The sequence below is a fragment of the Budorcas taxicolor genome, chromosome 11, assembly GCF_023091745.1.
Source record: "Budorcas taxicolor isolate Tak-1 chromosome 11, Takin1.1, whole genome shotgun sequence".
NCBI classification, from domain to species: domain Eukaryota; kingdom Metazoa; phylum Chordata; class Mammalia; order Artiodactyla; family Bovidae; genus Budorcas; species Budorcas taxicolor.
This window is the reverse complement of record NC_068920.1, coordinates 11,060,242-11,072,834: the sequence shown is the minus strand read 5'-3', so window position 1 is coordinate 11,072,834 and position 12,593 is coordinate 11,060,242. Positions and strand designations below refer to the sequence as shown.

At 43.7% G+C, this 12,593-nt stretch overlaps 1 protein-coding gene across 1 annotated transcript in view; it reads right to left on the bottom strand.

The window, feature by feature from the left end:
• CDYL (chromodomain Y like) overlaps positions 1-12,593 on the bottom strand; it is a 96,479-nt gene that overhangs the window by 39,236 nt on the left and 44,650 nt on the right. The gene's annotated exons all lie outside the window — the stretch shown is intronic.

Here is a 12,593-nt window from a genome sequence, read left to right as displayed (position 1 = left end):
CTGAATGGCCAGTAAAACACATTAAGAAGGGATGAACCCTCATGGTTCCTGAGGAAATGCAAATAGACAATGCCATACCACTAATACCCATTAAAATGGCTAAAACGAAAAAAACACCAAGGTACAACTGGAAGATTCACACACACATTGTCAGCAGGATTTTAAAGTGGCACATCCATCAGCATTTTATAAAACTAAACAAACACCCACCCTATGATGCAGCAATTTCAATCATTACTTACCCAACAGGAATGAAAACATACATCTACAAAAAGACTTGTACAAAACTATTTATAGAAACTGTGTTCATAATGGACCCAAACTAGAAATAGTCCACGTTTGCAAGTCACTGGGCAAACGAGTATGTACAACAGGCTCAGCAAAAAGAAATCAGCTAGTGACACACACATACGGGTGAGTCTCAAAACCTTACACTGAATGAGAAAAACCTTCCTACAAGACTGCTCACTGTATGATTCTATTAAATGAAAATTCTTGACCAAGCCAACCCCCTCCCCATCCCACCCCCACTATTACTGAAGAAAACAAAGGTTCTTAGGGAACTGACTGGGAAGGGGCATCAGCTAGCCTCCTGCCTGGGGTGATACTTTCTAGCAAAGTGAGACTTTGGGCTGCACAGGTATGTGCCTTTGTTGAGGTCAGCTGGATAGTATTTAGAACAACAGTATACTCTGACTATAGTTCACTAGACTAGACTATGACTATCACTCTAATGGCAGAAAGTGAAAAGGAACTGAAGAGCCTCTTGATGAGGGTGAAGGAAGAGAGTGAAAGAGCCAGCTTAAAACTAAATATTAAAAAAACTAAGACCATGGCATCCAGCCCCATTATTTCATGCAAATAGAGGGGGAAAAGGTGGAAGTAGTGATATATTTCCTCTTCTTGGGCTCTAAAATCACTAAGGATAGTGACTGCAGCCATGAGATCAGAAGACCTTTGCTTCTTGGCAGGAAAGCTATGACAAACCTAGACAGTATGATGAAAAGCAGACATTGCCGACAAAGGCCTGTATAGTCAAGGCACCAAAGAATTGATACCTTTGAACTATGGTGCTGGAGAAGACTCCTAAGAGTCCCTTGGACAGAAAGGAGATCAAACCAGTCAATCTTAAGGGAAATCAACCCTGAATACTCCTTGGAAGGACTGAGCTGAAGTTGAAACTCCAGTATTTTCATCATCTGATGTGAACAGCTGACTCACTGGTAAAGTCCCTGACGCTGGGAGAGATTTGAGGGCAGATGGAGAAAAGGGCATCAGAGGATGAGATGGGTGGATAGTATCACCAATGCACTGAACATGAACTTGGGCAAACTTTGGGAGATGGTGAAGGACAGAGAGGCCTGGCATGCTACAGTCCATGGGGTCACAGAGAGTCAGACACGACTGGGCAACTGAACAACAGTACTGTTTAAGTGTTTACAGTATAGCATTTAAGACGGTTAGAAAAAAATCCATAAACAAATATGGAATTCAAGTTAATCAACTGCATGCTAAATGAAGTTTCTCAGTGGGGAGTGTTCTGATGGACACTTAAGATGTGCTGATGGACAGATGGCAGGACGGCACGCAGGATGCTCAGGGAGTAGTCTGGAGCGGGCCTATGAATGGTCGCTGTGAAATATTTTCAACTCAGATGCTTACAACTTCTGTAATTAAAATATGTTGAGTAAAAAAAGTCAATATCCATTCATACATGCTGGTGCAAAGAAAGTGCATGAAGTAATGGGGCTGGATGCCATGGTCTTAGTGTTTTTAATATTTAGTTTTAAGCTGGCTCTTTTCACTCTCCTCCTTCACCCTCATCAAGAGGCTCTTTAGTTCCTTTTCACTTTCTGCCATTAGAGTGATAGTCATAGTCTAGTCTAGTAAACTATAATCAGAGTATACTGTTGTTCTAAATACTATCCAGCTGACCTCAACAAAGGCACATACCTGTGCAGCCCAAAGTCTCACTGAGCTAGAAAGTATCACCCCAGGCAGAAGGCTAGCTGATGCCCCTTCCCAGTCAGTTCCCTAAGAACTTTTGTTCATTCATTCATAATGGTAATGCACAGAAAATCCACTTAAACAGAGCTGGGCGACCAGCAGGGGGAGCTCTCACCCCTGCATCCATAGCAGAGCAGAGTGGAAAAGACGCTCCTTCTTCCCGCCAGGAATTGGCCAATGAGAAGCAGGCACTCTGTTTACCAGCCCTGCCCCCTCCCTTGTCGCCTCTATAAAAGCTGCTCCTTTCGTTGAGGTCCAGACTTACAAGTGGCTGCCACAGATGAGACCTGAATTGTAATTCTCTGCTGATCCTGGATAAACCCATCTTTGCTAGAGAAATACCTGGCTATTTGCTTCAGGTCAACATCGGTGAGTGTGGAAAATTGTTTAACAGCTCCTTAAACACATACCTACCTCAGCAATTCTGCTCCTACACACCTACCCGAGAGAAACGGAAACGTATGTCCATGGACAGACCTGTAGGAGAATGGACACAGCAGCTTCATCCTAACAGAACAGCTGACGCAAGTGTCCATCAACAGGAAGGCGTATGGACGAAATGAGGTCTGTCCACACTTTGAACTGCTGTCCACAACAAAACCCCACAAGCATCGACTTGTGGGACACAAGTGAATGTAAACATCACCGTGCCCAGTGAAGTGAGACAGACACACACTACGCAACACCGCTTGTACAAGGTCCCAAGGAAGGCAGAAGCAACCCATGGCGAGAAATCAGCACAGCAGTGCCAGCTGAGAAACAAACTCCAAGAAATAACTCGGCAGACGACCCAAGGTAGTGGCGGGGGCAAACAGAGAGCAGGTGTGGGGAAGTCCAGGTGCCTGGAGAAGGCACGTGCCCCAGCCCTCAGAGCCAGGCCGGGAGCCCCGCTCACTCTGCCACCACATGTTACCCACAGACACAGAGTCAGTCCCAATTCCTTCAGTAGTGACTGGCTGACTGAATTCTGCTGTTACATATATTCATTACCTTATTCTTGAAGCAGGCTGGTAGAATGTAAGGATAAAAAGTTTTGATGGCCATGTTTTTGCAAAGTGTTAAATGCTAAGTTAAATTTCTAACAAAAACAAACATGTTATGATTGAAGTTACCAGCAAATGTGGATTTCCATCTGCCCCAAGAAAAACGCACAGAATGTGCCATCCTTACTCCCACCTTTCCTCCCGGCGAGAAGACCAGATACTGGAGGTAGAACCATAGCCACGGTTACCATCTCCCTTCTCAGCCGATAGTCTGCAACTCTACATGCACACGCAGTACACGGACCCTGTTTGCTGAAAGTCGTAACACTCACCCCAGCCACCCACTTTTTCTTCTATGACTTACACAAGTGAAAACGGATTCAAATTTTTTAAAGAGTAAGCCACTTAGAAATTTCACCAGTTAAGTCACATTTCTGGCATTTTGTTCTGAATAAGAGTAGGATGATATATCTGGTACCAATGAAACCACTTGCTTCTTGCATCGTGACAAACAAACCACAAACTGAATCCAATCTATATATGTGTGTTGTATAAACAAGAGTGAATCAGAACTATTCCCACACAGCTGCTACAACCGAAAAACTATTAAAACGTATTTCATATCATCTGTATTAATCTTTGAGGTATTCAGATACCTCAAAATAGAAAAAAAGCATTTGTTATTTTTCATTGACAACACAGACCAAAGATGCAAAATAGAGAGCCTGAAGAAATAATAAGGAAATTTCTGTTCTGAATCAGAATGCTTTACTGTCTGGTTTTATTAAATGGATGGAGACAAAGATGAAATTGTTCAGGAAGTGAAAACAGATAAACTAGGATTTCTGACTGAGAATGTTCCTTTTCCTAACAAAATAGCAAAGTTAGAAACTACAGTCCTACAGGCAAGCCTCCTATATCCTCAATTATAAGAACTCTCCCCAAGTATTCACTTCTAAACCTACATGTTCCACAAAGAAAGCCAAGCCTAAATGCCAAAACTTGCCAAAATTAAATAAGAATATACCAGGTGCCCACGAAGCACATGACAGACTTCACTGATGCCCTCTGGTGAAAATCATTCTCATAAATGGTAAGCTGAGTCACAGAGAGGACACCTTTCTGTAGAAAATCCCTCGGGTGCTCCGCTAACAGGAATGAGTACACCCACCAGAGAAATACCACCACCCTCTCTGGAGGAAATGCAACTGCTCTACAGCCTACGAGAGACTTGAGACTCTGCACCAACACACGTGCGCACAGACTCAGACCAAGGGCAGACAAACCATTTAGGAGCCACAATGCAACCGCTTTGGCCAGAAACCTTGGGTTGCCATGGAAGCCAACCTGAACGGCCCCCGCAGTGCAGAACCGGGACCCGTGCTCCCCTCTCCCACTGTAACATGAGCGTTAGAGACCGTGCGAGCTGTACCAGGGGTGCAAAGGGGTGTTTCTAAGAAAGTGCCCCTTTCATAAATTTTTCTCTTTTCTGGCTGCACCAAGGGGCATGTGGGATCTTACTTCCCTGACCAGGAAGTGAACCCATATCCCTCACACTGGAAGCACGGAATCTTAACCACTGGACTGCCAGAGAAGTCCCATACCCCTTTCTGTTTCCTCTGAATCCCATCTAGGGGAGACTGTTTAGGGCAGAGGGGCACTAACAAATAGTATTTCTACACAGAACCCCAACAGCCTTTGGACGATCATGGAAGGAGTAAGCAGAATCAATGTTTGCAGACTCTGAGCCTGACAAACCAGCTCTGCAATCTGCCAAGTAGAGGTTCTGATCGTGAGACCCTGACAGTCTGGCTGTAGGCCCTTGAAGCAGAAGGACTGTAAAATCCAGTCCTGTTAACCAGTGTCAACCCACCCACCCATTCCACCAAGATGTATGAAGTCCCTGCAACATGTTGGGTTTCTGCTTTTTCTGAGGATACAGGAGGAAACAAAAACAGTATTTATTTCTATATTGAGAGTTAAACTCAAGTGAATGGAGTCAGACAAATTAATAAATGTGAAATACATTAAATACACTTAATTGCGAAGAAGAGAAAAACCACAGATGACGACAGGGTAATGGCAGAGAGGCTGGTCAGGAGGTGGTGGTCTTTAAAGATAAAAGAATTCAGCTTCAAACACATTAAGAGGAGACGTGGACGAGGTCATGAGACTCACACATCTGGAATGTGAGCTAAAGATAGAAATTTGGAATTTGCAGGAATTAAAAGTCATTAAATCCACGAGATCATGAAGGGAGTTAAGTGTGGAGAGAGAGAGAAAAAAAAAGTTTGAGGACTGGGCCCTGAGACATTCAAACATTTACAAAATGGCACAAACAGGGGAGTCCAGCAGAGACTATAAAGGGGGAGGAAGGAGAGATGCTGGAGGAGAGCCAGGAAGTGGTGCCCCAGAACCAGGTGTCTTAAAAGGTCAGTCCATCTCGTCTCATGGTCTTAGCAGATCCAATCAGACACAGAAAGAGCAAAGAATAGGTTGACAAATCCTTTCCATGGAAAAAACAACTACAAAACTTGGCAAAGTTGAAAAACAACTACTGGGCCTAGAAATCCAACAAAGGTGACCAGCAGATTGACAAGAGTATACTCATGAAAATCAACTTAAGTCTGTGAGAAGAGTGGAGGGCAGGGACTTTGCCGCCAGCTCCAACACACCAGTGCCTCCGCCGCTGTGGGGCTGGCCTGGAAAGTCTGCAGTTTTGCTGTCAAGAGGACTTACGGGACTGACTTGATTGGGAGCAGAGGTTAGAAAACCCACTCCAGGAAAAGGCTGCAGGTCTCCTGGCCAAAGGCTGAGGCCCAGTAATGGTGGCTGACAGTGGAGGAACAGGCAGAAATTTAAAGGGAGGGCCTGGAAATGAGACGGGCCTTGAGGGGTGTGATGAACAGACCACATGCCCTGCACACGATGGACACTCCAGGCGGCTAGCAACGGGCAAACCGGGGCAGCCTTGCAAGTCATCTGCATTTTGACTGCACTCCCGACCCAAACGCAAACCCAAAGTGGAGGTAAAGCCTCCTGGGCTCAAGGTGTCTGACCACAACCTCTGACCACAACTTGACCAAAAACTACACAGACACAGGAGTGACCTCTGCAAAGTCAAGAGGAAAATCCAGGTAAGAGCTGGGGTGGAAAAAGCTGAGCAAAGAAATGCATGGCCACGCAACACAAGGCTACAGGATTCCTCAGATTATGTTCACAGTGGACTCAAAACACACACACACACCCCTGCAAAATAAAAACAAAATACTCAGGAAAAAAAGTAAAATGCTGAAAAGTAAAGTATGAGTCATACTCAGAAAATAAAACAATAAAAACCATCTCTCAGTTTAAACAAGATTTGGGTTTAGCAGAAAAAGACTTCAGATCAATTCTTTTATATATATATATATATATATTTTTTTTTTTAAACCTGAAAACACACACACACACACACATCAACCACCTCCAAAAAGAACAATGTTTAAAGAACTCAAGGAAAATATGACAATGATTTGAATAGGAAGTAAGAAATAGACCCTACAAAATTAGAACAAAAATTCCAGAGTTGAAAAATACAGTAATTGAAATAAAAAATTCACTAGATGGACTAAACAGCAGATGAGAAGGGAGAAGAATCAGTGAATCTGAGAGACTGACAGACTTTACCCAAAGTGAAGAACAAAGAGGAAAAAAATATTAAAAGGGCATACATAATAAAGAGGACATAAAAAAGAGGAAAAGCAGAAAAAAGACATTTTAAGAAATAATGGCTGAAAATGTTTCAAATATGAAAGTGATTGTTTACAGATTCAAGAAGTTCAATGAAGCCCAATCAATATAAATAAAAGGAAATCCTTAAGTTAGAGAATCAGCTGTTAAAAGTTTTGGAAGCTAAGGCCAGAGAAAATCTTGAAACCAGCAGGAAAATAAGAAGCTAATGTGTTTAGGGAAACAACAATGTGCTGAATCGCTGGCTTTTCATCAGAAACCATGGAATGTAGAAATAGGAGAAAGACATATTCAAAGCACCAGAAGAAAACCAGCAATTCTGTATCCAGCTAAACTATCCTTCAAAAATGAAGGCAAAATAAAAACGTTCCAAATAATGATACTGAGAAAATACACGGCCAGCAGAGCTGCCTGACCAAAAACACCACGGGAAGTTTCACAGGTTAAGAGAGAAAGATTCCAGACAGTGAGGCAAAAGCAGAAGAAAGGAGCACCGGAAAGAGCAAGTATGCAGCTAAATATAAAGACCGGTCGGACACAGGTTGCTTTTCCTACTCAACTTACTAAACGAAACAAAACTGTGTAAAGCCAACACTGTAACACTGTACACACCTAACATCTTGCATAGAATGTGTATGACTAAAAGCACAAAGGAAGGGGGAGAAAGGGAGCTTCCCTGGTAGCTCAGCTGGTAAAGAATCGGCCTGCAATGCCGCAGACCCTGATTCAATTCCTGGGTCAGGAAGATCGTGGGAGAAGGGACAGGCTTGCCACTCCAGTGTTCCTGGGCTTCCCTGGTGGCTCAGCTGGTAAAGCATCTGTCCGCAATGTGGGAGAGACCTAGGTTTGATCACTGGGTTGGGAAGATGCCCTGGAGAAGGGAACAACTGTCCACTCCAGCAATCTGGCCTGGAGAATTCCATGGGTTGCAAAGAGTTGGACATGACTGAGCAACTTTCACTTTCAAGGTAATATTAACCAGAAGCAGACTGTGATATGGGAAGGCAACGACAACCCACTCCAGTACTCTTGCCCGGAAAGTCCCATGGACGGAGCCTGGTGGGATGCAGTCCATGGGGTCGTGAAGAGTCGGACACGACTGAGCGACTTCACTTTCCCTTTTCACTTTCATGCATTGCAGAAGGAAATGGTAACCCACTCCAGTGTTCTTGCCTGGAGAATCCCAGGGACGGGGAAGCCTGGTGGGCTGCCGTCTATGGGATCACACAGAGTCGGACACGACTGAAGTGACTTAGCAGCAGCAGCAGCAGCAGCAGACTGTGAAACGTTAAAATGCGTATTATAATCCTTTGAGCAATCACTAAGAAAATAAAGATGTTTAAAAGTCACAGAAATTAATATGATAAAGGCAAAAAATGTTTAACATAAAAGAAAACAGGGACCTTCCCTGGTGGCTCAGCGGTAAAGCAGCTGTCTGCCAAACCAGCAGAAATGGTTTGGATCTCTGATCCCGGAAGATCCCACACGCTATGGGACAACTAAGCCCAAGCACCACCACGAGTGAAGCCTGCACGCCCTAGAGCCCAGGCTGCGACGAGAAGCCACCGCAGGGAGAAGCTCCGGCACTGCACCTAGAACAGTCCCCACTCCCGGCAACGAGAGAAACGCTCGTGCAGCAACAAGGACCCGACACAGCCCAAGATAAAATGTTTAAGGTTCCTTAAAAAAAAAAAAAAAAAAAAAGGGCGTAAAGAAACAGAAATAATGAGATAAACAGAAAGCAACTGGAAAACTGACAAATGGAACCACGTCAATAATGACTCAAAGCATCACAGAGCCAAGCACCCCAACAAAGAGCAGAGCGGCAGAACAGACCCAACAAAGCAGCTGCATGCTGTACCAGAGACTCAACCTTAGATTCAAAGGCGAAAGAACACGAAAACAGGCAACCACTCGAGAGTGGTTATATTCGTATTAGACGAAACAGACTTTCAGTCAAGAAATGTTATTCGAGATAGACAGGAACGCTTCACGGTGGTAAAAGGTCAGCGTATCAGGAAGGGAAGATGACTATACACGTACGCGTACACCTAAGGGCCCCAATATGTGAAGCAAAACCTGAAACGAAAGGCTAAAGAGACAAGCCTATGTTTATAGGTGAAGGTTTCAGTATCCTACTATCAATAATTGAAAGAACAGAACAGAAAGAAAACAAGCAATGAAACAGAAAACCGGATGCTGTCCTCCAACTCTCCCCACCCGACATTTACAGAACATGCCCTCCTGTAGCAGAATACTCATTCTTTTCAAGCACACGAAACATTCACTGCCACAGACCATATTCTAGGCCCCAGAAAATCTGCAAGGGCTCAAGACATACAAACATATCCTATCTAGACACATCACACTATCAAAAGCTAAAGACAGAGAGAAAGCTTGTTCACTGACCGCAAGGAGTTAAATTTCAATTCTGGAAAATTTCCCAAACTTGACATCAAACAACACACTTCTAAATATGTCCCACTGGTCAAAGAAAAAAAGCACAAGGGAAATTAGAAAGCATTTGGAAGTAAATGAAAATGAAAATGTGTCAAAAATTTATGGGATGCAGTCAAAGCAGCGCTTAAGAGTACATTTTATAGCTTTACACACCTATTCAGAAAACAAGAAGCTTAAAAAAAAAAATTAATAACCTAAGCTTTCCATGTTGGAAAACAAGAGCAGAAGAGTAAATTAAGCCCCAAACAAGCAGATGGTAGTAAATAATAAAGACCTGAGGAGAAATCAACGCAACAGTGGAACACAACCAAGAAAAATAATAAACCTGAAAGTTGGTTCTTTCAAAAGATCAACAAACTGATACACCATTAGCTAGACTGACTGAAAAAAAAAGGGAAGAGAGCACACAATTTACCAGTAACAGAAATGAAACAGGGACATGACTGTGTGACAGAGATTTTAAGGACTACAATGAAATAGTATATAACAAGAGCAACTCTATGCCAACAAACTAGGCAACTCTGATGAGAGGGAGACATGCCTAGGAAAATATAAATCATCACAATGGACCCCAGAACGAACAGAGAAGCTATACAGACTTACAAGTCCATAAATTACTTAGTAATTTAAAGTCTTCCCACAAAGAAAAGCACAGGCTCAGATAATAGCTTCACTTATGAACTGTACAAAATATGCACTGAAGAAAAAAGCAGTACAAATACAAGCGAAGATCATGGCATCCGGTCCCATCACTCATGGCAAATAGATGGGGAAACGGTGGAAACAGTGTCAGACTTTATTTTGGGGGGCTCCAAAATCACTGCAGATGGTGACTGCAGCCATGATATTCAAAGACGCTTACTCCTTTGAAGGAAAGTTATGACCAACCTAGACAGCATATTCAAAAGCAGAGACATTACTTTGCCAACAAAGGTCCGTCTAGTCAAGGCTATGGTTTTTCCAGTGGTCATGTATGGATGTGAGAGTTGGAGTATAATGAAAGCTGAGCACCGAATTGATATGTTTTGAACTGTGCTGTTGGAGAAGACTCTTGAGAGTCCCTTGGACTGCAAGGAGATCCTACCAGTCCATTCTAAAGGAGATCAGTCCTGGGTGTTCTCTGGAAGGAATGATGCTAAACCTGAAACTCCAGTACTCTGGCCACCTCATGCGAAGAGTTGACTCACTGGAAAAGACTGATGCTGGGAGGGATTGGGGGCAGAAGGAGAAGGGGATGACAGAGGATGAGATGGCTGGATGGCATCACCGACTCAATGGACGTGAGTCTGAGTGAACTCCTGGAGTGGGTGATGGACAGGGAGGCCTGGCATGCTGTGATTCATGGGGTCGCAAAGAGTCAGACATGACTGAGCGACTGAACTGAACTGATACAAGCACTGTCAGAGAACAGGAAGGACCACTTCCCAGCTCATTCTGTGAGGCCAGTTTTACTGACCAGAAAAGCCAAACAAGGACATCATTAAAAACAAAGCTAATAAAAGCAAGCAAGCAAACCAAAAACCCCTGCAGAACAGTATTTCCAGTAAAAGCATAGACACGGAAATCCCAAGCCATATTCACCAACATATAAACAGGATTAAACACCATGTCCAAGTAGGATCGTTTCCAAAAAGGGAAGGTTGGTTTCACATCTGAAAATCAACTAATGGAATACCTTATTAGTAGGATAGAGAATAAAAGCCACAGGATCACCTTGGTGCCCAGATATGCTTGTATAGTATTGCTTTCTTCTTTCTTATGCTGCTCAGTTCATAAGTGAAGCTATCTAAGAACCGTTTGAACCATTTGACAAATCTAAATTTATGACCAAACTTAAACTAGAAACTTTCTCAGCTGGGTAAGGAAATCTACAAAAACCTTACAGCTACTATAACACTTAATGTGAAAGGCTGAAGACATTCCCCTAAATACCCTAGAAATTACAAGCGAGATGTTAGTTCTCAGCACCCCTCCTGACCCTCAGACTACAGGTTCTACACAGCACAAAAGAGCAAACACAGACAGATCAAGAACGTAAAACTGTCTCTCTGCAAATGGTGTGATTCAGTATGCTGAGGAACACTAAGGAATCTACAGAATAACTATGAGAACCAGTAAGTGGGTTTGGCCAGCTTGAAGGGTGCAAGTCCAGCATATAAAACTAGACTGTGTCTCTATGTAGGAGCAGTGGATAATCCAAGGGCAACACCGTTACCAAAACGTTACCAAAGAGAGTAACATACTGGGGAATCAACGATCAGTTTAATGACAGAAGTTCAAGAATTTTACACTGAAAACAGCAAAATGTTACTGGGAGAAACTGAAGATCTAAATAAACAGGTTTCGTCCTGGTCAACGTGAGGCTGACGTTTGCTAATCCAAAAAGGACAAGGAAGCGCTCGACTCTGCTTTTCCTGTCTTTGCCAAGATGATGTTCTCGATAACGCAGTCCATCTGAAGAGATCTTGTGCTCAAACCATCGGATGCTGATGAGCCGGGAGGGGTTGTCGGGTCTTCGGCACCGAGTCAAACCAGAGAGCTGCCACAGATATCTGACAAATTACTGCTGCGGAACTCTCTTTGAAGCTGTAAATGAGGACATGGTCAAGGAATTATAAACTAAGGATGAGAAAAATTAAAGAGCTGTCCTGGAGGGGGAACTCTGCACACGGAGGGCGCTGCCGGACGACAGATACTCCAACGTATTCGTGCTCTGCACCAGAGGAAGGCAGCTTTGGGAATCCTTGCTTATTAGGCCACGTTTGCAGCTCTGAGCTGACTTCGTTGCAGGGAATACCGTTTTAACGGATACAACACTTATTACTTACTGTGGGTTTTATGTTTATATGGCTGGAGTAAAACAATTAGGGTAAGCTGTTGCCAGGCCGAGCTGGCGTCTTATTTATGAATGGGTTTAGGGTTGCTTTATAGGCTTAAATCAAAATCAGTCAATTCATCCACAAAAGCCTCAACACACAAACACTGAACATTTCTTTCAAAGCTAGGACGTACGGACTGTGGCAAGGGATCAGATCTAATTACAGGGAAGGGAGGCTTTCCACTGTTCACCCTGTAGTGTGTTGTTTGTTTAACATAACACGAAAGCAACAACAGAAGGGCAGACGCATGCAGACCCGCTTGGCGACTTGACCAGGACTTGGATCGTTTCTTGCTCCTGGCGCCTTTCTTGCTACGGCTGCTGCTAAGTCGCTTCAGTCGTGTCCAACTCTGTGCGACTCCATAGACGGCAGCCCACCAGGCTCCCCCGTCCCGGGGATTCTCCAGGCAAGAACACTGGAGTGGGTTACCAGGGCTTTGAATTACCTAAGAAGGCTTGCTGGGAGTTAACGGGGAATATACACTTTGTGCTGGCTGCTGGATTCCAAGGAGATGGTCAGGATAGCCAGATTC